This window comes from Mixophyes fleayi, chromosome 1 (genome assembly GCF_038048845.1).
Source record: "Mixophyes fleayi isolate aMixFle1 chromosome 1, aMixFle1.hap1, whole genome shotgun sequence".
NCBI classification, from domain to species: domain Eukaryota; kingdom Metazoa; phylum Chordata; class Amphibia; order Anura; family Limnodynastidae; genus Mixophyes; species Mixophyes fleayi.
This window is the reverse complement of record NC_134402.1, coordinates 443,692,121-443,716,976: the sequence shown is the minus strand read 5'-3', so window position 1 is coordinate 443,716,976 and position 24,856 is coordinate 443,692,121.

The window sequence follows — 24,856 nt, the reverse complement described above, 5'->3', positions numbered from 1 at the left end:
TAATAGTCCCCAAACCACCTCATCTTAAATTAATAATCCCCACTAAAAAATTAAATTGCCGCATCACTCCACAAACAAAATAGCACCCATTAGTTAGCCACCAGCTACCACACACACATTACATTGCCACAAGCCCGCTGTGCCATCACACACACATTACTGTGCCCCTTCATCACCATGCTCACCATGCTGTGCCTCCTTATGATCAAACTGCGCCCTCCATGTTGCTTTTGCTCCCCCCCTTCTCCTGGCCCCCCATCATCACCCTGTGCCATGATGCTTTGGCCCCCCCTTCACACTCTGCCATGCTGTGCTCTGCCCCCCCCCCCTTCACACTCTGCCATGCTGTGCTCTGCCCCCCTTCACACTCTGCCATGCTGTGCTCTGCCCCCCCTTCACACCCTGCCATGCTGTGCTCTGCCCCCCATTCACATTCTGCCATGCTGCCATGGCAGTTCACATGCCCTTATTGCCCCTCCTCTTTCATGCCACATTGCTTCTCTCCCTCTTTTCCAAAATGACAGGCTGCGCGCTTTACTGACCTTATCAGAAATGGCTTCTCCTGCATTGTTCATGTAGCTCCTCTGGGCGGCAGGAGTCAGGACCTCTCCAACTGTGGGCGGTGGTTCTTTCCAGATGAGTCATGTGACATGACTCATCTACCAACGACTGTGCTGTACAGCGCATGTGCAGAGAGCCACAGTCGCGTCTGGGCTCTCTGCACTTCAATCACCAGGCTGTCACCTATTTGGAACAACGGACCCAGCGGGGGGCGTGGCTAACCAGCGTCGGGGCCTACCGGTGGATTGTTCGGCTTACCGGCAGGCCAGTCCGACGCTGTGCACGTAAGTTATGTGATTAAAAAGTTCATGTGTAGTTCCATCCGTATTCAAATCCATGCGTATCTCAAGATACGTTTCGTTTTGACTGTCTTCCTACACAGTACTTGCTGTAGGTAGACTCACAGAACAGAATGCGAACATGCAAATCTACAATTAAAAAAAAATGTATAAAAACTCAATCAAAATGTAAAATAACAACTGTGAAATGTATAATCATTTATATAAATATTTATTTAAAAATATATATATTTTTTTGCATTAATTACACAAAGGTGATTTCAATGCGTACTGTGCATGCAATGCGTTTTATAGTATTATTTTTATTTTTTTTGCAGCATACAGTTGTTCTATGATAGCTAGTGGCACGAGTATGTGTAATTTTTAATTCATAGACTATGCCATGTCTGTCATCGCAGTCAGTCAGCATTTACACCTGCTGGGTGCAAAGTATACGGCTGAAAATAAGCGTACTTACGACAAACACAGGACTTGAATTGGCCGCATCCATGTTGGAACGTCCTTGCTGTACATGGCCTTGGGCCAGTTTGTCTAAAAAAGGCATTTTTTCAGTGAGGGCGTGAAGGTCTCGAACCAGTACCTCGCATAGGGCTCTTTGGGGTCTTAATCGGGCTCAGCCCTTTCGCCTCTCAACATGATGCTGCCAAGGTGCGTCCGATAAGAGGCTGCCCCAGCGATGACTCTGCCCATTAACACTTCTTATGCTGCTTGCTTATCACAAGGATCTGACCTGGTGTCTGTACCGCTACTGTGCAACCATTGGGCCAGTCCAAATCCGAAGATCGCTCTCCAGCGATGCTGCAGCCTATGGAGCCTGAGAAAAGCTATTGCTCAATTGCTCCAGATCACAACTGAGATCCCAGTTTTCTGGTTTAGTTTTCGTAACCTAGGAGATGGGGAGCACGGTGGCTTAGTGGTTAGCACATCTTCCTCACAGCACTGGGGTCATGAGTTCGATTCCCAACTATAGCCTTATCTGTGTGGAGTTTGTATGTTCTCCCCGTGTTTGCGCGGCTTTCCTCCGGGTGCTCCGGTTTCCTGCTACACTCCAAAAACATACTGATAGGTTAATTGGCTGTTCTTAAATTGACCTTAGTCTCTGTGTGTGTGTGTGTGTGTGTGTGTGCATGTGTGTGTTAGGGAATTTAGACTGTAGGCTCCTATGGGACAAGGACTGATGTGAGTTCTCTGTACAGCGCTGCTGAATTAGTGGCGCTATATATACGATAAAGGAGAACGCTAGCATCCAAGAGGAAACCAGATGAAAATTAATTATGTGAACTCAGACTTATTAATTAGCTAAGATTGCTGGTTAATGGAATACTTAGTTGGGTCTCCCCAGCTAATGACTGGGTATAATATTATAACCAATCAGCAATTATTACCTCGTTTTTCTGATCAAGTAAGATATCCTATAGAAGATATCCTAATGTATGACTTGTGGGTCCTCATAGAACGCAGATTATCTCAAAGTATTTGATCATGCCAAGCTTCTTCTGCCTATATATTTGTGTCTGATACTGATCATTCATATAAACAAACTTTCTATCTGCAGTTTATCTTTCCATAAAAGGAACAAAGCATCTAATAGCTCTGCATCAGCAAGTTCTACTAATTATCCTTGAGATAATTGTTGCATTAGTTATTTACTAGTGCAGTTTGTGTTTTCTCACACATATTAGTTGTAAGATTATGCGGTAGCGGAGCCTTCATGACTAAACAGCCTTAATACGTACACTGTGTTACATGCTTTACCAAACTCTCTGCACAAACCACGAATCTGTCCCGCAGTGACATAGCCCGGGGATCTAGGAGAATAACAATTATTTATGTTTTATTTATTTCTGCAGTCTCTGTGCAAGAATTAATTGGCTCTACACTTGGCTTTTGAATTGCTAGTTTCTTCCCTGAAATTTCCAGTGGAGGATACTCACCTTATCAATTCACTAAGGAGTGTTGACATAACTGAGGCACGAGGCTCAAAGTACCTCACACCTCAGTGATGTCACTAGTTCGTTGTCCCACCTTTCAGTAAAGCAGTTGGTAATAGAGGGTCCAGCAATTGGAGTGCCACTAGCCTGCTGTTAGTTTTATTGTGCAAGATAAAAAATAGGCCAATACAAGGGACACCTCGTATCCAGCCCCCACAAAATCATAATCAGCAAGTCTTAGGCTGGGTACACACTACAGAAAATTACTCCCGATGCAATATTGTTAATGTTTTTGCCAACGACTGAAAGTCCCGATCAGCAGCCGATTCATGGCATAGGCAAACCGAGGGGGGGGGGGGGGGGTTTCTAGTGCCTGGAAACCCCCCTCCAAGACTGGGACACTGTATAATTGAGGTGGCTGGACCCTCCCCCCACTTCACACTGCTCTGCTCGAAAAGAGAGAGCTGCATGCACCTAACATTAGTGCACGCAGCATTGCCCATGTATATTATGGGAATAGGGAGAGTTGGAGAGCAGCCAAGCACTCTCTAAAATTATAGCCACGTCCCTGTGCATGCTGGTCACGCCCACTGGCGGCGTGGTGTGGAAACCTCTCTCTGCAAATCCTGCGTTTGCCCCTGCATGTGTACACACTATACACGTTTTACAAGATTTACCTTCAGATCTGTGATCTTCATTTGTCATAACCATCGGCTGAAAAGATGGAACTCTACAGAGATCTATGGACACTGCTGGTGGTGAGTGCGTACACATGGCAGAATTTGTCCGACATCGTTCCATCGTTTATAGAGATTTTTAGTCTGTTTATAAAACTCAAACGATACGATGAGCTTTGGAACGATAAAACATGATCGTTGGAGGATACACACAATGTGAAACCGGACCTAATGGTCATTTATCGTCTGATTGGCACAATAATCGGGTGAAAAACCTGTAGTGTGTACCCAGCCTTACCAAGATACAGGTCAGAGCTTGAGATGCAGCTCTTACACCTTTTCACCTGTGTGGTTCCAAAGCACAAAGTGATTTATTAGCAAAAGCAAAAAAATAAGTTCAATAAATAAGTACAGCCGATACATACAATGCCCCCTGGATCCAGTATTCAGCCATTCAATCCTGAAAAGTGGGAGGGCAGGGACAAAGTGACTGCAAGCTGATTCCAGAGAGCAATATATATATATATACAAGTACTGTTACAGCAAATACAACACAGATGATTTGGCATATTTTCATAGGTTCAGGCTCCAGGACAGTCCAGTGTAATGCAGGTCATTGGTTAGTTCAAACGACACCCTCCAAGGGTGGGGGTCAGCTCTCCAAGCAGATGCATACTGATCTTCCCGCCAAGAACTGGTCTATTTACATTCCACAGACAATACCATTTCAGGTCATTTATTCCCTATATCCATAACTAGCATACGCACGGTGTGATCTTTTAGGCATATGAACCGGACGTCTGCGAATTAATGGGGGATTAGAATGACGCCAAACATGATGTTTCCTGTAACCTGAACCTTAGATCTCACTGAAGTACATATAACCTTATACTATTTAACTATAAACTCAATTACATCTGTTAATAAAAACCTGTGGTTTGGAACTATTGTAAAATGAACTATGTGCAAGTGTAAGTGTATGCGTGTGTTATTATCGTGCTATTGCGTCATGACACGTGGCGTACTAATCGCAATCGCACGGTAAAACAATATTAATCAATATACTTTCATTTATCCAATTATTTGACTTTGGCACTTTAATAGTGCTTTACGATAGTTATGTTATACCAAGGAAGAAGTAGATAAAAGCAAAAACAAGAAGCGAGTGTGCTTTGTAGGACTAATGGATCCCAGTTAGCACTACCAGATCGGCCAGTTTACAAGGGAACACGTATAGAATACAGATGCTGCACAAGGTATCAGAATTCTAGGAACAGGTACAGGTGAACCCCTCACCCCTGGACCCACTGTCCTTCTGTCTCCACTACCCCTACTGCTGGTCCTGTTGGCTACAGCCAGGATATATTACATTCTGTGTCTGGATGCAGTTTGAAACAGAGATCAGATTTGGTTTAAAAAAGCAAAAAAAAAAACAAACAAATCACTTAATGTATTAGGGCAGCACTTTGTTTGGAGCCGTATTGGATGTCTGTCCAATCTGAAAAGTCAAACTGGATACGTCTTGGAGAACGCCATCTTTATAAAGCCCAGCTGCACATTGAAAGCGGGTGGAAACATCCCGTTTTACAGCACAATTTTATAATGTGCCTGGAAAGACTGGGTGCCAACCTGCTATGCAATCAACCAACATGCCACCACCCCCCCCCCCCCCCCGTTCCAAAATCCTGAAACCAGCCCTAGCGCTGTACAATATGGACTGGTTGTCACTAATGCAGAAGGGAAACAATGGTAGTGTCTCCCTGGTGGAGTGAAATCTAAAAAATTGTGATCCCTGAAGTGTCAATTATGCCACCCTAGGTGAACCCAGTATAATGGGCAGCACGGTGGCTTAGTGGTTAGCACTTTTGTTTCACAGCGCTGGGGTCATGAGTTCAATTCCCGACCATGGCCTTATCTGTGTGGAGTTTGTATGTTCTTCCCATGTTTGCGTGGGTTTCCTCTGGGTGCTCCGGTTTCCTCCCACACTCCAAAAACATACTGGTAGGTTAATTGGCTGCTCTTTGTGTGTGTGTGTGTGTGTGTGTATATTAGGGAATTTAGACTGTAAGCTCCAATGGGGCAGGGACTGATGTGAATGAGTTCTCTGTACAGCGCTGCGGAATCAGTAGCGATATATAAATAAATGGTGATGATGATAATGCAAAGGGCTGTGTGATGAATACACCCAAAATGGTTACAAACATGTTTTATTGAAATAAAAGACTACATGAAAAGACCCTTGTTTACCACTTTATAGTAAAAAACAATAATCTTCACTGTTCTTCGCTCTCATCATAGTTCAGCTTTAATGGATGAAACAAACCACGAGCACCGCCGTAGAAGGAATGCGAACTGAATTGGCCTGGACTCGCCTTCCTGCTTACGGCACTTTCAGTCAATTCAGGACACTCGTTCAACGGCGGTGGCGCTAGCGCGTTTTACCTTGTGTCGTGTGTTTTGATCACGCGGGGATTACAAAAGCTGCAGGATTTCTCTTTGAATTTCATAACTGCAGGATTACCCTTTGGTTTACGACGGTGCAAGAAGGAAGAAAGATTTTATTTTATAATAAAGAGGAGAACAAGGGTATTGGGGAGTTATTTTTATTTAATGTGCTTGTGTGTTATTTACTTATTTATACTATATATTTTATGCTCTCTCTATAATCTCTCAACATTGAACATTATCTAAAAATACTTGTCATTTTATCAGTATACTGTCAGTTTAACGTCACAGTAAAGCACCCACTTAGACTGTCCTTTGGCGATGAACTCTTAATCCTCTCCATTTCACAGTACGTGGATTAAAAATAAAATAGATCTATTTCCTGATTGTCACCTCTCTTGCTGCAAATAATCTTCTCTATTTCTTAGTTTAGTCTCATCTAAAAGGTGCATTGTGTTGTTTAACATCGTAATAACCCGTATTTGTATTCCTCTTCCTGTAGTGTCACATTGATTTGAGTCTTGTAAAGTCCTTATGGGTACTCACTTTGCAGAATACATAACTTTAAAAGGACATAGATAATAAACTATGCCTGCAGGCTGAAACATGCAATTAAGGATAATTTGAAATGTCCTACATAAGTATCTATACCCTTCCTGTTAGCAGTTATTAATTGACATGCCTTCTGGGTGCTTATGCCAGCTATTGTATATTCATAAGTAAAACTCTAGGACTATGTACAGGTTTACAGATAGAACCATCCACTTTATACAACAGATAGAGTCCCTTTGTGGGAAGTTATGTATAATTTGAGGTCACTGCTTCAATCCATCCCTTATTGGTGGACGTGCAGTGTTACCTGCTATGACTTTAGGACCATAACTGCTTTTAGGACGGTGTCGAAGTCAAATAATTGGATGAAGTAAACCAAATTGATTAATATTTTACCATGCGATTGCGATCAGTACGCCACGTGTTATGACGCAATTGCACACATACACTTACACGTTCACCTTAAAAATAGTTCCAACACACAGCCTTTTATAATCAAATGTATTAGCGTTTTATAGTTAAATATGATAATGTTAAAGGCATTTTAGTGAGATCTAAGGTTCAGGATACAGGAAACATATCATGTCTAGTATTATTCTAATCTCCTATTTATCCTCAGACGTCTGGTTCAATCGCCTAAGAGATCGCACCTTGCATACGCAAGTTGTGGATTATAGGGAATAAATGATCAGAATGGTATTGTGTGTGTAATGCAAATAGACCAGTTTGAACCGGCTGGAAGATTAGTATGCAACTGTTGGAGAGCTGACCCCCACCCTTGGAGGGCATCGTTTGAACTGGCCAATGACCTGCATTTCACTGGACCATCTTGGAGCCTGAACCTATGGAAACATGCCAAATCATCTCTATTGTTTTCACTGTATCAATAACTGTATAAAGGCAGGAGCTCTGGGGCCAGCTGGCTGTCGCTTTGACCACAGACTTCAGGATTGAATGACTGTAAGCTGGATACAGGGTGCCTGCATATGTATCTTATTTTATTGAATTGTATCCTGCTACTTTTTGCTATTAAATCTGATTGTGCTTTGGAACCACGCAGCGGACAATGATTATTGGTAGGGGATGAAATAACTTTAATAGGAGGAAGGAGACTCTGCTGCTCCCCGGTAACCTGGGATTACCCTTTAACTGCACACTCTTCACCCCATGAAGATCATTTATCTCCCGCAACATTTAAATTTTTTACATCTTTGTGCAGAGACATGTTATGATGCACATGGTTGTGCCTAGCCCATATTTTGCTCCTTAATCTGTTTAGTTGTTCCGAAGAGACAGTCTTGCTGGCATACTAGTGGATGCACTTTTCCATATAGATTGGCACTATGAACTGGATTAACTCCTGATACTTGAAATAAAACTTCTGCCTTAAATATCCTCTTGAAAACTCACACGCACTGTTGCTACTATTTGACAAGGCTGCGGATGACTGGCCTTCATTAGCCGCATCTGTAAAAATAGAAGCAACCAGTGTTGTCCACTGTATTGTTTTTATAATTATAGATGTTGCTAGGCATATCCGTTACTCACAACCTAGGTGTGAAATGGCAACAAGAGTGTGTTTTTGAGCTTTCTAAGAACTTTTCTTGCAAAAGTCGTATTTTAAATTAAGTTATGCCAATAAATCGTAGTATCCAGCATAATGATTTTAATTAGGCAAAATATTTTTATTGGTTGTGTTATGGTTACCCTTTAAGACGAGTGCATGAGAGGAGAGAAGATAGCCTCTTTGTCTAGTTCCGTGCTGCAGAGTTGTGGTGGCTGTCTGAACAAAGTTTTTAGGAAAGGATGGATATATGGTCTTCTGTCAAAGGGAATTATATCATGCACAGGGGTGTGGACAGAAGGGTGGAGTAGGCACAAAGTACCGGGACCCAGGACTGCCGGGGGGCCTGGCCTGCGTGTGTACTGGGAAAAGTCACCAACCTGGTGTGGGGCCTGATTCATTAAGGAAAGTTAAGTAAAAAATTAAGTGAGTTTTCTCCTTGACAAAACCATGTCACAATGCAAGGGGTGCAAATTAGTTTTCTATTTTGCAAACAAGTTAAATACTGTCTGTTTCTTCATGTTGCACACAAATATCAACTTTCAATTTCAGTGTACAAATAAGCTATCAAGTATTTGTGTGCTACGTGAAGAAACAGACAGTATTTAACTTGTTTGCAAAATAGGAAACTAATTTGCACCCCTTACATTGTAACGTGGTTTTGTCCAGGAGAAAACTTACTCAATTTTTTATTTAACGCTCCTTAATGAATCAGGCCCAAGGTCACTAAGTGATACATTGTATCAATCAACTACATTTTTCACGCTCTGACCAATCAGAGCAAAGCCGCTCTGTACTGGTTAATGGCAAAAGTTCTCCAGGTCTGTCATGTGCATCACGGCTCCACAAAGGGCAATATCCGTTGTCTGTAGCAGTGTTTCTTAAACCTGGTCCTCAGGACCCCTAACAGTGCATGTTTCCCATATCTCATTTGTCACAGTGTTTGTGGGGGGTTTTAACAGTTTGGTTTTTTTTTTTGTTTGTTTTTTTGTGGCACTACAGCATACTTGCCAACTTTTCCTCGTTGGTTTCAGGGAAATCCCAGGGGAGGTGGGGGCGGGGCTTGACTAATTGCATCATTTTGTCCCTGCCCTCCTAAACGATAGTCACAATTTTTGGCAATTACAGAAGGGGTCCTAAAATAATGCAATATTTGTGTCATTAAGCCCTGCCCCCACCACTTATCTATTGCGGGGATGAGAACCGGGAGGTCCCCCTGCTCTCCCGGGAGCCCAGGAGGTCTCCCAGAAATGCGGGAATCCCCGCACATTCCGGGAGAGTAGGCAACTATGCGTTAAAGAAAAGCAGCTAATGAATCTCTAGAGACTGAAGTGTCTTTTACATTTCTGTCTACATTACTGAAGTCATGTTGTCTTACCTGTCAGTCTTTGATTAAATCTTGGTCTCCATGAAAATGGCCACCTCCATAGGCATCAATACATGGACATAGGACACAAATTCTGAACAGCGTCATCATGCCACAGATGGCGAAGCCAACCACGTCTTGTACTGGCTCAGCATCAGGGAGAATGCCAGACTCTTCAGGGAGTGAGGGAGATCACCCCTATTTCAGGGAGTCTCCCTGACATTCAGGAAGAGTTGGCAAGTATGCACTACAAGTTCCAGCGAGCCCAGCATGTCGGAGCACCCTGGCGCTACACTTACAAGCCTGTACCCGTCGCTCTGCTAAAAGCTTATCTCCATGCACATAGTCATATAATCATGCAGATGCATTTATGTGTTTATTTTGATTTGTATGTATGGTAAGATAAGGGCTACTTAAAATAAACGCATAAATTTGCTTTTTTGGGCCACATATTTTCTGACTACACTTTTGACACAAATGTATCCATATTTAAATGAGCCTCAAAATCAGGTTTCTGTGTTTTTTTCCACAAACTAAAAGTTACTATTTTTGTTCCCTGTGAGATAAATCTGAATCCCGCACTGTGTGGTAAATTTGTCACCTCCATTTATCCAGAAATAACACTAAATTCCCTGAAGTATTATTTTTAATGAGGCACATGTATATGCAATTTTTTTTTAACACTTCTCAATGGAACAACTATAATGTATTTGGAAAAACATAAGAAGGCTTAAATGCGTCATTATTTTTTTTTTTTTAAATATAGAAAGCATTTTCATTGCTTGTGATTCATTCAACAAATGTTTTACTTGAATGTGAAGTTAAAAACTTCCTTTCAGTCTCCAAAAATTATATATATATATATTATACAAGAAATAAAATATTTATAGTTTTTTATATAGTTATGTCAACTTTTCATACTATAATTTTATCAATATGTATTTATATATTATATGTTCCAGCATTTTCAAGAATGTTCAAGCCAGTACACACATGATTGAGCCAATGTGTACAATCACATTAAACTTGTTACATTTGAATACATTTGGCAGTTTTTTATTGTAAAACCTTGAACTCCACCAGTTAGTAATCAATTGGGCAGTTATATGGACTCTGAGAACACAATGGGTTAGATTTTCTAAACTGCGGGTTTGAAAAAGTGGAGATGTTGCCTATAGCAACCAATCAGATTCTAGCTGTCATTTTGTAGAATGTACTAAGTAAATGATAGCTAGAATCTGATTGGTTGCTATAGGCAACAGCTCCACTTTTTCAAACCCGCAGTTTAGTAAATATACCCCAATATCTTGGCTTGATTTTTATGCTCCTGGATGCAGGGAATTGACCCCACAATGTTTTTACTGCTATGAGTATTGAGCTAAAGTTAAGTTTATTCACTTCACTTATTCCAATTAATTGTAGGACAATGCACCACTAGCCAGAGTATTCCCAAACTGCAGGAAACTTTGTTGAAACCGTGAGCTGTTCAGTCTAGATATGGTCCAGACACATGCCAAGAGCCGTCTATGGCCTCGGGTGGAATAAATATGGTCTTTAGTTTTATGGATATTTTATGTTGTCGGAAAAAACCTCTGTCGATGAAATCCACCAGTTAATTTTTGGCTTTTAAGGTGAAGTTGGAGCTATAAGGAAAGAGAACAGCTTGGAATCTGAATGGGATGACTCAGATGGTTAATCCAAAGTGCAGGAGAAGTAGCAAGTCCCAGGCAGTCCCCTGTTAAAGTGCCTGGGTTGGGTGGTTTTTCCAATGACTTACTCGCTCATCTGCGATGACAACAGGCTAATGGAAATGTCTTTAGCTGGTGCACCATAAATAGAGGTTCTCTTGAGCAGACAGTAGACCTTTTAAACCTCCAACCTGCATAGGCTCAGGTTCTGATTTATCTGTCTTGGTACTGGAGTATTTGACAGGTGATATTGGGGGGAAGAAAGAAGTATTAGACTGCAGATCTCTGTATTATGCCTTGAGCCATTTAGTGAGCTATGTGTCCCGGAACTCCTGCAGATTTTGGGGGGGACCCAATCAGGGCAGCTCATCATTGCAGATGTCATCGTTAAGTCCTCTCCCACACTGGTGATGTCTAGTTGCCATATACCAGTCCGTGTCATCAATTCAGTGTCAGAACTCAATGACAAAATCCAACACAAAGAGGATTGTTTCAGCTGCGGCTTCCAAGTGGGGGGCCATCAAAAACCCAGCCAAGACCCTGCTAGAATCCTGGCAGGGGTTTCAGTATTGGATCTTCATTATTCATCAAGGATCTTCATTATTCATCAGGACATCACACTTCAACAAGTTTAGTATTATCCCCACTTTCATTGACTCTATGGCATAAGTCAGTGACTAAAGTTAAAAGATAAAGTGATATTGAGTCACAATTTTCTGATATTGAGCCCGGTCGAATCATTCTAGTAGCACCACCTTTAGTTGTTCAGGGGGTACTGCCAGTAAGGTCTGAGCAGCTTGCAATTCATCAAGTCGGGCTTGCATCATTGTGAGCTGTGCCTACATATTCTGTATGACCTTCATCTGGGTCAGTTCATTAGAAGCTGTGGTGGCCCTAGCAGGATCCATCATAGGTCATATTATTCTGTCACTTTGTGAATACAGGGCAGGAATGAATCCCATTATCTGGAGATTGATGGGCAACCAGAGACATAGTCAAGGATGAAGCCAAAGACTCAAAACCAAAGCGAGTACATGCCAGGGTAGTCAGAGCCGGGAGAATGGTCTTACAAAGCCAGGAGTCACTGCACAGATAGCCCATCATAGAGAAAGGCAGGGATGCAGGATATAGGTACAATAATATGGCAACGTGTGTGAGGTTACGGGGTTCTTAGATCACTCAATCCCATGACGGATACAACGGTACTTTATTAAGGAACAATGTATACCAATGGAAGGGCAACTGTCTTTAACAACTTTACCGTGTGGGTAACAGTAGTCGAGGAAGTGACAAGGCAAAGTCTTAGGATGGTAGCACGAAGTCCCAATATAGTAACAAGAAATCCCAGACAATGTTAGTTCACCGCTGTTTTCAGATTCCTCAGACCAGAGTATGACCTCTTCAATCCGTCACTCCAAACTAGTACCCCGCTGGATTTGTGGGCTTTGGAGGCGAAACCTCAAACTTTCAGTCTCAGCCCCTGTCACACACACTGACTTCCTTCAATGCTCTGACCTGAACATTTTTATAGGCCCGGAAATAGCCTTCTCCTATCTGAGTAATTCAACACTCTCTTTCAATCCCAAAACCTACTATTACTATCAAGATGTGTATTTGGATAAAAGGATTAAAGTCAATTGCTATCAGGACTAGCATGACCACCTTTTGGTTCTGCACAATGTGCAGACAATAGCCAGGTTGCTGACTACACAGTAGAATGTTTACCAAGGCCTGGCTAAATAATTGTGTTTGCAGCAGTCTTATGTCTTAGCACAGTCTATTAACCTACTTGTAATAGTATGCATCAACTAGCTGTTAACTGTGCACATTTTACCATCTAAATTATGACATTACCCAACTAATAACTGTACTCAAAGTCTGCCATTTAACTTGCACAGAACAATTATTGAATACACAGTGCCAATTTGTTACATTGCAGCCACCTTGAGTAATGTGTTGGACGAAAAGGCCTGGCTTCTCTAACCTTCTCATATTATACTATATTGTCTTCTATTATATGGAGTTTTCAGCCTCTAACCTGGATCCAGCCTTTTAATATCATAAAGTTGAAGTGAAGCTCTTACATCCTTCTGACGTCCTCTTGTGTATCAGATGAGCCACTTTTAATAATATTTTTGGTATGCGGCTACCTTATACACTGTGTGTACTTATAATATATATATTTTTTGTATTTTACGAGGACCGCCCGCCCTAGTGAGGTCTTGTTAATCACCTAAGCAGTTTGTTCAACCAAAATGCAGTTAAATCCATAGATGGCAGTACAGATATGTGGATATATAATCACCAGACAGATGCAAGTCTTCGAAGTACCCAGAGTACAGTCAATGCACAGGTTATATCCCCTTCAATATTCCTACAGTGGTGGGGCTATTGGCAGGCAGATTGGAACCGTAGCCCGATTATGATAGATGGGCCAGTGATGAGGCATAACCCTAAGGGTCCCACCCCCCCTCCCCCCCCCCCCCCCATGGTGATTGGGGACTGTTGGCCCCTTGTGAAGAAGGTATCTAGGATTCTAATCCATGGATACTACTGTAGCATAGACCTGGTTGACTGTACAGTAGAGTTGACAGCATTATGCTTACGTACGCCAATTGTTTAACACAGACATCTCGTTCTCACTTATTCCTGATTTTCATTCCACCTGGCTTCATTTAAGAATACCCTATCTGGCTTATGTAATCATGTTTCTATTAATATAAATGCGCACAGCCTACAATAACCTATGTTAAAAAGTTGCACAAGAGCAATAAATGAAAATAAACTGCAAGTCAGTGAGATGGTGCAAGTTCATAGTCTGCAGATAGATCGATGGATCGAGAGTGTTAAAATAATAGTGTGAGATCTTTCTTACTTGGCACTATACCAACCTAGCTAAGTGTGTGTAATCATATACACCTGAAATACGGCACAGACACAGATATTTTGGTAAATAAATAGGTCGCAGTTAATTTATTTAAATAATTGAACCTTCGTGGTGGCGGTGAGAGCGCAGCAGTCAGCTAACAACTACTCTTGAACCAACAAACCGTGGGGGACAAGCGCTCAACCACTAACCAAGAATCTCATCTTTATCAATCGGCCGGCGCTAGTCTGGCGTCAGCGTGACTGTCCCCTCTAGACTCGACATCGCTGCACCGCGCAAAGCGCAGCAAGGGATCCTCCGCGCAGAGGAAGTCAAGAGTCATGTTCTTCAAAAGGGGCAGTGACGAGCGGCCAATAGGGATAGCACCTTCGACTAGTCACTGACTGCACAGCGCTCCTACCCACTGTTCCTCCTCTGTATAAATAAAAATGTTAAAAACAACTTAACTAAAACTAAGCAATGTGGGTGGGTGGTATCGGCGATGATCAGGAACAGAAAGACCCAGCATTCCTTGCTCACTGCATTTATACAGAGTAAACAAAACCTCTAAAAGACATCTTATTGGCTGGCGCAATATAAACACAGGAAAACTTAACCCCTAGTGGTAAGTGCCTATTCAGAGTACAGTACAGTACAGTACATGTGCGGATTCGGCACTCTGTTCTTTCTGTTAACATGCGGAAAATAACATTTAGGCAGAGTGTACTTACACCCAGAGTAAAACCTTGAGATCTGCTTGCATTTGAATGCAGTTGGAACTACGTTCATTTCTCTTTAAAACGCAAGTTACTGTTTGAATCAGGCCCAATATCCTTTTAAATCAGAAGATAAAAAAGGCATTGACAAAATTATTGACACCAGTGCCGTAACTAGACATTTTAGTGCCCTGGGCGCCCACCATCTAAGTGGGTGTGACAATCGTCAAGTGGGCGTGGTCAGCCTACGATGGGGGTGTGGCTAGTGCTTTACAAGCTCCAGGCCACACTGAAACCCCCCTCCCTCCCCATTCCTCACATTCTGGCTTTGTAAGGATCTTTATTTAAAGTAGGGATGAGCGGGATCGGATATCTGAAATCCAAACCCACCCGAACCTTGCCGATCCGAGCCGGATCCGAGACAGATCCGGGTATTTCCGCCAATTGCAAAACTGAAAGCGAGGCTCCGAGTCATAATCCCGTTGTTGGATCTCGCGATACTCGGATTCTATAAATTCCCCGCTGGCCGCCGCCATCTTCACTCAGGCATTGATCAGGGTAGAGGGAGGTTGTGTTAGGTGGTCCTCTGCCCTGCTATATCCTGTGCTGTGCTGTGCTCAGTCCAGTGGTGCTGTGTCCTGTGCTCTGTCCTTCTGAGGTCAGTGGTGCTGCTGGGTCCTGTGCCGTGTCCTGTTCAGTCCAGTGGTGCTGTGTCCTGTGCTCTGTGCTTCTAAGGGCATTGTTATTTCCCCATTATTCCCAAGTTCTAAAAAATTTTAAAAAAAGTTATAAAAAAAAAAAAAAATTATTATAAAAAAAAGAAATTAAAAGAAAATATCCAAAAACATTCAGCAGTATAAGTCCAGTGGTACTGCAATATTACAAAGTTCACTGATTCTGCAGTATAAGTCCAGTGGTACTGCTATATTACAAAGTTCACTGATTCTGCAGTATAAGTCCAGTGCTACTCTCCTGTGCCGCATATAATTTTTAAAGGCTTTGCCGAGTGTGTGTGGCTTAGGGGTACGCTCTCTTGTGCTGCATATAATGGAAAACAAAAATTTGGAGGATAAAGCTGCGAGGAAAAAGCTCCGTTTTCCTAAAAGACCCGCTGGCGGGGATACTGATAACATCTGGTCTGGACTGAAGGACCTGCCAATCATTGCAGACATGTCTACTGTTGCTGCATTGGATGCTCTCACAATAGAAAAAATGGTGGAGGATTATTTTGCTGACACCATCCAAATAGACATGTCAGACAGTCCATATTGTTACTGGCAGGAATAAAAGGCAGTTTGGAAGCCTCTGTACAAACTGGCTCTATTTTACCTGAGTTGTCCCCCCTCCAGTGTGTACTCGGAAAAAGTTTTTAGTGCAGCGGGGAACCTGGTCAGTGAGCGGCGAAGGAGGTTGCTTCCTCACAACGTTGAAAAAATGATGTTTATAAAAATGAATAATCAATTCCTCAATGAAGTACAGCACTGCCCTCCAGATAGTACAGAGGGACCTGTGGTTGTGGAGTCCAGCGGGGACGAATTGATAATGTGTGAGGAGGAGGAAGTACACACTGTAGGGGGAAAGGAATCAGAGGTTGAGGATGAGGACGACATCTTTCCTCAGTAGAGCCTGTTTAGTTTGTACAGGGAGAGATGAATTGTTATTTTGGTGTGGGGGCCCAAACAAACCAATCATTTCAGCCACAGTTGTTTGGTAGACCCTGTCGCTGAAATGATTGGTTTGTTAAAGTGTGCATGTCCTATTTCAACAACATAAGGGTGGGTGGGAGGGCCCAAGGACAATTCCATCTTGCAACTAATTTTTTGGCATTATGTTGTATATTGTAGGGACCACTCCTCTACGCAGTTTAGGTACAATTTTTGGTGGGATTCAGACCATTTGAGGGTTTTTAAATTATATTGTGGTGACCACTCCTCTACGCAGTCCAGGTACATTATTCGGTCTGATTCAGACCAGTTGATGGTTTTCTTATTATATTGTGATGACCACTCCTCTACGCAGTCCAGATACAATTTTTGGTGGGATTCAGACCATTTGAGGGTTTTTAAATTATATTGTGGTGACCACTCCTCTACGCAGTCCAGATACATTTATTGGTGCGATTCATACAAGTTCAGGGTTTTTAATTTATATTGTGGTGAGTGACCACTCCTCTACGCAGTCCAGGTACATTTTTTGGTGCGATTCATACCAGTTGATGGGTTTTCTTATTATATTGTGGTGACCACTCCTCTATGCAGTCCAGATACATTTATTGGTGCGAATCATACAAGTTCAGGGTTTTTAAATTATATTGTAGGGACCACTCCTCTACGGAGTCAAGATACAATTTTTGGTGGGATTCAGACCATTTGAGGGTTTTTAAATTATATTGTGGTGACCACTCCTCTACGCAGTCCAGATACATTTATTGGTGCGATTCATACCAGTTGATGGTTTTCCTATTATATATATTGTGGTGACCACTCCTCTACGCAGTCCAGATACATTTATTGGTGCGATTCATACAAGTTCAGGGTCTTTAATTTATATTGTGGTGAGTGACCACTCCTCTACGCAGTCCAGGTACATTTTTTGGTGCGATTCATACCAGTTGATGGTTTTCTTATTATATTGTGGTGACCACTCCTCTACGCAGTCCAGATACATTTATTGGTGCAAATCATACAAGTTCAGGGTTTTTAAATTATATTGTGGTGACCACTCCTCTACGCAGTCCAGATACATTTATTGGTGCGAATCATACAAGTTCAGGGTTTTTAAATTATATTGTGGTGACCACTCCTCTACGCAGTCCAGATACATTTATTGGTGCGAATCATACAAGTTCAGGGTTTTTAAATTATATTGTGGTGACCACTCCTCTACGCAGTCCAGATACATTTATTGGTGCGAATCATACAAGTTCAGGGTTTTCTTATTATATTGTGGGGACCACTCCTCTACGCAGTCCAGAAAGATACCTCGTTGCAACGTTTTGGACTAATAACTATATTGTGAGGTGTTCAGAATACACTGTAAATTAGTGGAAATGCTTGTTATTGAATGTTATTGAGGTTAATAATAGCGTAGGAGTGAAAATAAGCCCAAAAACTTGATTTTTTAACTTTTTATGCTTTTTTAAAAAAAAATCCGAATCCAAAACTTTAAATCCGAACCAAAACCTTTCGGCAGGTGTTTTGCGAAACAAATCCGAACCCAAAACATCACAAAAATCTGAATCCAAAACACAAAACACGAGACACCAAAAGTCGCCGGTGCACATCCCTAATTTAAAGGGCCTTTGTAGAATCACAGTACTTTCAATGCAGCTATCACATGCTAGCTGTAGAAAAAATGAATTAGTTGAAATTGAAATAAAACGCACTGAAACAAATTGAAACATAATTGTAATGGTACCATCTGTATCACACTGCCCCTTCATCACACTGTGCCCTCCATCACAGTTTCCCCTTTATCACATATCACACCATCTTTATCATACTGTGCCCCCTTATCACCATCACACTAAATATATATATATATATATATATATATATATATATATATATATATATATATATATATATATATATATATATACACACACACAATACAGAGGGCATTCCTATGACCGCCATACCAGCGCTGTTGTCCCTAATCTTTCTCTATTTTCACATTAATAAATAGCTCTCCTCCCCAAAATCAGCCCCACAGTTAATTAATAGCCTCAAACCACCCCACCATTAAATTAAAAAGTCTCATCAATAAATTAAATTGACCCACCATCACCACACAAATAAAATAGTACCCATTAAATAACTAGCACCCACAAAAAACGCCAACATTACATTAATAGCCTACCTCCCACCCATGTACTGAGACACACATCCCTACCCTCATATCACACTTTATATTAATCCGCCCCCTTTTCTCTCACACATTATGGCAGCATACCACCCCCCATTCCCTCAAAAACCATAGCTGCATGTAGCATAGACCCCCCTCCATAATAGCTATGTGCAGCACATATCCCTCCCTCTATCATAGCAACATCCCTACTCCTCTAATATAGCAGCACCCCTCCTCCTCTAACATAGCAGCACCCCTCCTCCTCTAACATAGCAGCACCCCTCCTCCTCTAACATAGCAGCACCCCTCCTCCTCTAACATAGCAGCACCCCTCCTCCTCTAACATAGCAGCACCCCTCCTCCTCTAACATAGCAGCACACCTCCTCCTCTAACATAGCAGCACACCCCCTCTAACATAGCAGCACACATTCACCCCCTCTAACATAGCAGCACCCCTCCTTCTCTAACATAGCAGCACCCCTCCTCCTCTAACATAGCAGCACCCCTCCTCCTCTAACATAGCAGCACCCCTCCTCCTCTAACATAGCAGCACCCCTCCTCCTCTAACATAGCAGCACACCCCCTCTAACATAGCAGCACACCCCCCTCTAACATAGCAGCACCCCTCCTTCTCTAACATAGCAGCACCCCTCCTTCTCTAACATAGCAGCACCCCTCCTCCTCTAACATAGCAGCACCCCTCCTTCTCTAACATAGCAGCACCCCTCCTCCTCTAACATAGCAGCACACCCCCCTCTAACATAGCAACACCCCTCCTCCTCTAACATAGCAGCACCCCTCCTCCTCTAACATAGCAGCACCCCTCTTCCTCTAACATAGCAACACCCCTCCTCCTCTAACATAGCAACACCCCTCCTCCTCTAACATAGCAACACCCCTCCTCCTCTAACATAGCAGCACCCCTCCTCCTCTAACATAGCAACACCCCTCCTCCTCTAACATAGCAACACCCCTCCTCCTCTAACATAGCAGCACCCCTCCTTCTCTAACATAGCAGCACCCCTCCTTCTCTAACATAGCAGCACCCCTCCTCCTCTAACATAGCAGCACCCCTCCTTCTCTAACATAGCAGCACCCCTCCTCCTCTAACATAGCAGCACCCCTCCTCCTCTAACATAGCAGCAACCCTCCTCCTCTAACATAGCAGCACCCCTCCTCCTCTAACATAGCAGCACCCCTCCTCCTCTAATATAGCAGCACACATTCACCCCCTCCCTCTATCAGAGTAGTACACATCCCCCTACCCTAGAATCTTTTGTTTCAAGTCCTACCTACTTTCTTTTTCCTTCCTGTCCAGCCGTCGCTGTCTGGCTCTTCTCTGCTCCTCTGCTGCCTAGCAACGTCATTACATCAGACGCTGAGGGGCAGAGGGCAGAGTTTAGAAGAGAGGAGGAGCTGGGTGTCGAGCGCTATCTTGGATGCGCCGGCCGGCAGTCTGATTCTGAGGTCTGCCAGTAAAAGTGGCAGGTAGCGGGTGGCCGCTGTGCCCACTTGTGCTTGTTCCGCACCCACAGCTGCCTAGTTACAGCTCTGATTGACACCCTAGACGTAATGTTTGCTAGCACAGCCTCTGGTCCTCATTACTGCATCAACAGCTTCTAATAACCACGTGTAAGCTCCCTGTACTTCTCTACTGGCAAGCCTCTATTCTTTTGCAAACTGTTCCAGTTCTCCCAGATTTGAAAGGTGCCTTCTCCCTACTGCTGTATTCAGATGTCTTCACAGGTGTTCCATGGGATTTAGACCTGGATTCATTGTTGGCGCTTCGGAGCAGTCCAGCATCTCACCTGGAACCATTCCATGGTGCTTTGTGAAGTGTATTTGGAGTTATTGTCCTGCTGAAAGACTCATGACCTTTGACGAAGACCCAACTTTCTGACTCTAGGTTTTAACATTGGGTTCCAAAATGGCCTGGTAATCTCCAGATTTCATGATGCCTCGCACATGTACAAGGCCCCCAGAGCCAGATGCAGCAAACCCAAAGCATCATTGAAGGTCGGCTACATTGCCATGGGCATTAAACTTCCTAATAACAATACATACTGTGGATGTGGGAACATCAAGCTTCCTGGAGACGGATTTGTAGTCTCGTGAGACCTTTTCTCTATTCAAGCTCATTTAAAGGGTGGTTTTTATATTGCAGACACCTGCTACTCACCACAGGTGCGTTCCATTCCAACGTGAACGAAAATCACCTACTTGAATTCAAATTATTTCTAACAACTTCTTAGGGATGCCAATAATTGTGCTCGAGGCATCTGAGTATCGCTCGACTTCCCAGGTAAATAATTTTTTATAAATAAGGGATTATTTTATTGGATAGACCAGTGGCAATATTGCCACGATCAGGGCTCTACTGGCAACTAGGCCTCAATGTTTTGTGTTTTTCCTTGGCTTGATTTGATCAGTGTATAAATTGCTTAATATGTATTGTTCGTTCTTGTAGTGTGAGATATCATGTGATTGCATTTCAGCCAATTACATGGCTGGAACAACTTTTGTCTTCATTGTATAGTCTTCCGATATGCAGATCAATAGACTTGGATATATGCTCATTTGTTGGTCACGTGACATTGCAACACATGATTATACTACCTGAAGTGTTTGACGTCACCCAATTTGGTGGAATGTTTGATTAATGAATCTGTGTATACATACCTGATTTATAGTCTAGATAAAAACTCTGTGGCTGACATAAACTGACCACAATTGATTTTCTGTGAGTGCTTACGAAATGGATTATATAAAAAAGGATTTGGATTGGAACAATGGGGGTTTTACTGGGAAATATGGGATCGGCCACAACATTACAACCGCCTGCCTAATATCGTGTAGGACCCCTCATGCCGCCAAAACAGCTCTGACCCGCCGAGACATGGACTCCTCTGAAGATGTCAGGTGGTATCTGGCACCATGGTAGCATCAGATACTGTAAGTTGCCAGGTGGGACCTCCATGGCTCGGACTTGTTTACCCAGCACATCCCACATATGCTCAAACAAATTGAAATCTGGTGAATTTGGAGGCCAAGTCAACACCTTGAACTCTTTGTCATGTTCCTCAAACCATTCCTAAACAATTATTGCAGTGTAGCAGGGGGCATTATCCTGCTGAAAGAGGCCACTGCCATCAGGGAATTCCGTTGCCATGAAGGGGTGTACCGGTCTGCAAGAATGTTTAGGTAGGTGGTACGTGTCAAAGTACCACTCACATCAATGCCAGGACCCAAGGTTTCCCAACAGAACATTGCCCAGAGAATCACACTGCCTGATTCATCAGACCAGGCCACCTTCTTCCATTGCTCCATGGTCCAGTTCTGGTGCTCACCTGCCCATTGTAGGCACTTTTGGCAGTGGCACTCTGACCGGTCTGCGGACTACGCAGCCCCACACACAGCAAGCTGCGATGCACTGTGTTTTCTGACACTTTTCTATCATAGCCAGCATTAACTTTTTCAGCAATTTGTGCTATAGTAGCTCTTCTGTGGGATTGGACCAGACGGGCTAGCCTTCGCTCCCCACGTACATCTAAGAGCCTTGGACACCTATGACCCTGTTGTTCAGCTGCTGTCCTACCTTGGACCACTTTTGGTACGTACTAAACACTGCATACCGGGAACACCCCACAAGACCTGCTGATTTTGCTGTTTTGGAGATTCTCTGACCCAGTCATCTACCCATCACAATTTGGCTCTTGTCAGAGTAAATCAGATCCTTACGCTGCCCATTTTTCCTGCTTCCAACACATCAACTTCAAGAACTTACTGTTCACTTGCTGAATAATATATCCCACCCCTTGACAGGTGTCATTGTCGCAAGATAATCAATGTCATTCACTTCACTTGTCAGTGGTTTTAATATTGTGGATGATCGGTATATATGTGAATATATATATATATATATATATATTCTCTGTAGGTGTCTTAAGTAGGGGGGAGGAGTAGCCCTAGTTCAGGCTCCATTGTCTGAACTAAGTCTCCTTATATTCCCTAAAGGCCATCTTTTTTTCTTTCCCAATATTTGCTACTTCTTTTGCAAACCACACTGGCTTCCTTTTCCTTGTACTTTTCTTAACCCTTTGATACAAAGGTCTGTTGCTTTAATTATTGCACAATTTTTCCCACCTCTCCTGCTCTCCGTTCAAGTTCTTCCACTCTGCCACTTACACATTTTCTCACCCTTCCTAAAATCTAACACCTTTATGTAGTATGAGTTGGTCTCTGTCTTTATACTAAACCATACTGCTTGATGGTCGCTGGATCCTAGGTTCTCCCCCACATTTACATCAGATATTCTGTCACCATTTGTAAGAATTAAGTCTAATATTGCGTCTTTGCGAGTGGGCTCCCTCACCATTTGCTTGAGGGATGCTCCTTGCAAGGAATTCAGAATGTCCCTACTTCTAGTGGAACTTGTAGAAGACTCCTCCCAGTTCACATCAGGTAGATTAAAGTCTCCCATGATTATTACCTCTCCTTTTAAAGCCATTTTTTTGATGTCCTGTAGTAAGTTCCTGTCCAGTTCTTCTTCCTGACCTGGTGGTCTATAGATCACCCCAGTACGAAGAACAGCGTTGTACCCTGTTTTTATGGTCACCCAAGGGGCCTCAGTTTTTTCTTCAATACTTTGTATTAAAGTAGTCATTATGCTTTTTTCACATACATTGCTACCCCTCCTCCAATTATTCCCACTCCGTCCTTCAAATAAAGTATATTTGGGCAGTGGTTAGCACTTCTGCCTCACAGCACTGGGGTCATGAATTCAATTCCTGACCATGGCCTTATCTGTGTGGAGTTTGTATGGGTTTCCTCCAGGTGCTCCGGTTTCCTCCCACACTCCAAAAATATACTGGTAGGTTAATTGGCTGCTGACAAAATTGACCCTAGTCTGTGTGTCTGTGTGTGTGTTAGGGAAATTATCCTGTAAGCTCCAATGGGGTAGGGACTGATGTGAATGAGTTCTCTGTACAGCGCTGCGGAATTAGTGTCGCTATATAAAGAACTGATGATGATGAAGTACATCCTGGTATAGCTATGTGCCAGTCATAATTTTTATTGCACCATGATTCTGTAATAACCACAATATCCAGATCATCCCTTGTCAGTAAAGCATTCCAATGAGAGGACAGGATGACTCCCTGTTACCGGCCCCTCCTGAGCGCCCTCCTCTCCCCCCCCCCCCCCACATTGCTTAATTAGGTTTTTGCATGTAAGTGCATAAGTAGCTCATTCATACTCCAGCCCTGTACTCAGGAACATGATGTTTTGTAGATCGCTGCCCGTTTTTTTGGCTTTCATTCCCTTTGTGTCGAGTCTTTACATGTGCCAGCCACGTCCCCGAATCATTTATCAGACTGGTTCCAATCCAGCGATCTTCTTCACAGGCTGCCAATCTCCCTGCTCAGTGTTTTTATTCTGTCTGGTGCCTGCTGATCACCTCCTTGCTTGGACCTCGGGGGGGACGTTGCTACAGCAACAAACACAAGTGCCATTTATAGGGCTCTATCATGCTAAAATGCAACTTGGAATGTGTTTCGTCTGAGCGGTAATCAGTCATCTGCAGTGACAGCTGTATAAGCTCATCGGCTCCTGTAACTCATCAATGCATCTGCCTGCAAACGTCACATACTGGTCTGTTAAAATAAACTGCAATCATAATGTCATTGTATTTCACAGCCAATTGGAGCTCATGTAGACGCCAGCTGATCTCTGATTGGCTGTCCAGATGTTTACTGTGTGATTGACAGCAGTTCATCATGCTGCTATTAAACGGAGCATAGGTTAGGAGTCGCTAGAAGCGATTAGTTAACGGCAGTGGGCTTGTGATTTAGGAGCTGGGAAGACTAAGAATCATGCAGGACTTTTCTTACTGGTCAGCAAAATGTGTGTAGGGCTCGGCCTCAAAGCCACTGACTGCTGGTCACATATCGGACTTACCTACTCTCTTGGAATGTCCGGGAAACTCCTGAATGTCGAGTACTTCTCCCGGACCGGCGGGAGACCGGTTCTCCCGTATCCTTTGAGAAGTGTGCAGGACGACGCGATTTGTCATGTTAGCCCTGCCCCCCTGCGTGTGATGAAGCAATTACGCCAATGCATAGGGCTAAAATGACACATTTACATATAACAGGAGACGTTGTTTACTGGTGGTGTAATATGGGGCACTGCTTTGTGGGGTTGGCATTTTGACATCCTTGCTGTGGGTGTCATAACACTTTAAGGGGCATATTCAATTGTTAGAATATCCCGCGGCGTTAAAACTATTACCGTTATTACGGTAATAGTAAGCTGTATTTCAGCTCGCGGCTCAGGGAGCTGAAAGC